Raw genomic sequence first — 3,139 nt, 5'->3', positions numbered from 1 at the left:
GGTTTGGTCTGGCAGCCTTATACACAGGAAGCTTCTTTTTTGTTAATCTTATCGGGAAAGGTTTCAGTTGTGTGTGTGTGTGTGTGTGTGTGTGTGTGTGGTCCAGGTATACATTACATTGTGGGGAACAAATGTCCCCACAGTGTGATAAAAACCTATTATCTTGAAGTTGTGGGGACCATTTTTGGTCCCCACAAGGGGAAATTCAATTGAATAAAAATCTGTAATATGCATTATTTTATTAATAAACTCCAAATCCAGGCTGCTCTTCTCAGTCTGGCCTCAGTCCAAAACCACACCTACTGCAGCCTGAGAAGCAGGAAGCTCCTCCCACTCTCACAAAACAACTGAACAAAACGGAAATTAATCTGCTCAGTGTTTTTGGGAAAAGGTACCGATGGTGTAGGTTGTACACAGAAGTATAAATCAGCCTTTAGTCTGGAGTAGGCAGAGCAGGCTGAGGCATTTAAATACCTGGGCACAGTTATGGAGCCTCCATGTCATTCCCCCAACATGCTGACCTTGTGTTTAAAATGGCCCAACAGCTCCTGCACCTTCCACAGAGGCTCATGAGTTTTAATGTTAGTAAGAGAGATTTAACTCTGCTCACTTATTGCATCTGTTCTCACCTTAATATCATATACTGGTAAATCTCTCTTACAGTCAAACCTACATCAATCTTTCTCAGGTTGTCAATCAGGCCAGATAACAGGGTCAGCTCAGCCTTCACTGCTGGAGTCGTTCTCTCGGTCAGTCTCTAGTAAAGCCTGCCTTTGATTGGCAGAACTGTGTCATACAGAGACATGACAAGCCATCGTACTCCCATGTGCCTCTGGATTAAGGACTTCCTGACGGATAGACCACAGTCTGTTAGACTTGGCCCCCATATGTCAAGGACCATCACACTTAGCACCGGGTCTCCACAAGGATGTGTTTTGAGTCCCCTACTGTTCACACTCTACACATCGGACTGTTCCCCGACTCACCTCTCAAACACCATCATAAAGTTTGCGGATGACACTACCGTGGTTGGACTCATCTCAAGGGGTGATGAGTCGAACTACAGAGATGAGGTAATCCGACTGACGTAGTGGTGTTCAGTTAATAATCTCCAACTGAACACCACAAAAACTAAAGAACTTGTTTTAGACTTCAGGAAAAGCAGAGAAGACCAGGCCCCAATTTACATTCTCGGGAACCGTGTTGAGAGGGTTCACTCCATGAGGTTTCTGGGGGTACTGATCTCTGATGATCTCTCCTGGACTGCAAATACCACGGCGGTGGTAAAAAAGACTCAGCAGCGCCTTCACTTTCTGAGAGTGCTCAGAAGGAACAACATGGAGGAGAGGCTGCTGGTGACTTTTTACAGAGCCACCATTGAGAGCATCCTAGCGTACGGCATAACAACATGGTATGCAGGGTGCTCAGCTGCAGATAGGAAATCACTGCAGAGGATCATCAACACCGCCCAGAAGATCACTAGCTGCTCTCTAAGCAGACTGGAGGACATTGCCAACTCTCGCTACCTCAGCAGAGCTATAAATATCACCAAGGACTATTCTCACCCCAGTAATCAGTTGTTTAAACTGTTACCGTCAGGCCGACGGTACAAGTCATATAAAACCAGGACAAATACATTCAGGAACAGCTTCTTTCCCAGAGCTATAACTGAATTAAATAAACACAAACTCAGATAAAGAAATCTGTTTATCTCGATCGCATAGACACCGTTATGTTATAAAATAAGCATATATGTGACCTGAAATCCTTCTCTTGCACTGAAACTAAACTATACACTGTTTTATATAAATGCTGCTATTTTTTTTCGGTATACATTTGTACATATTATTCTATAGTATTTTAATTGTACGTTTTTATATTTAAATTAACATTATTATTGTGTTGTATTTTGCACCAAGGGAGTGGCAATCCAATTTCGTTGTACCTGGTACAATGACAATAAAGGCTATTCTATTCTATTCTATTATTCAATGAACTGGAATAAATGGCAGCACAGCGCCCTCTGCAGTCTGCCATAGAGCAAGTCAGGATGAACAGCCGTCTAGGCTTCTCTCCCTGTGAACTTTAGACATGTAGATGTGTGTAGGTCTGGGCTGGGAGCTTCCAGTGTGCAGGGATAGCAAATGATTTCTGAATGTTCACTAAAGAAATATCAATCATCCTTGTGAACCTCGTTTAGTTTAGACTGATTTATCTATGACTTTGTGTTTCTGTCACTTTCGCCCCTATCAGACATGCACTGCCACCCAAACATTTCTTGACATTCCCCAGAGGGGCTGTACATGTGAACGCAAATGTCCGAATCAGTCATACTGGACGTTAAAAGAAGTTGACCCTGCTAGCTCCTTAGTATAAAGTCGGGGTAATTTCTGATTGACCCCCATGTGTGAATAGAGCAGGAAATTGTCCAGTGTAGGATCACACACACATACGACAGAGCTGAGATTCCTGGTTGCCTGAGACAAGGCCTAGCCTGGTATGAGAGGTACTTGTTGGCCAAGGCACAAAAGGGGGGTCAGTAACCCCCCCCCCCCCACACACACACACACACACAGATGACAAGGGAGACCAGCATTCCAGCTTTTATGGCCCAAAGATTTAGGGACCTACAGATGGCAGAATGGGCCTCAAGGTTAGGGGTCCCTCAACTTGGCACACAGCCCCCCCCCCCCCCCCCCTTTCCATCCTGCCTTACAAACCACAGACTCACCCAACACCCAGAAGAAAGTTCCCTTTTAAGTTTGGCCTGTATATACCCTGTATATGTGTTTAATTATTGTTGCTAGTCTCAGTATCCATATAGGTTATGTTTGTTTGTGTCCTTAGACAGTCTTAGTGTTCTGTCTGCCACCCTTATAACCGTGTTTCACAGAGTATCACCTATTTTCACGTGCAGGGCCCCCCAGCCTGCCGCTGCCTGAGGAGCTGGGGGTCGTCACCCCACCCTGTAACCTGCTGCTCAGGATGACAATCCCCTCCTGCATCCTCGTTTCTCCACCTTGAGATGCTCAGGGAGAATCATCAGCTTCCCCCGTTTTCCCTCCTTTTTCTGAGCCAGGGGAGTTTGTTCTTTGATATCTCCTAAATGGCGGCGTCCTCGCTCTGCTCAAAGTGCTCC

The sequence above is a fragment of the Paramormyrops kingsleyae genome, chromosome 4, assembly GCF_048594095.1.
Source record: "Paramormyrops kingsleyae isolate MSU_618 chromosome 4, PKINGS_0.4, whole genome shotgun sequence".
Classification (NCBI taxonomy): domain Eukaryota; kingdom Metazoa; phylum Chordata; class Actinopteri; order Osteoglossiformes; family Mormyridae; genus Paramormyrops; species Paramormyrops kingsleyae.
Note: the sequence above shows the minus strand (reverse complement) of the source record.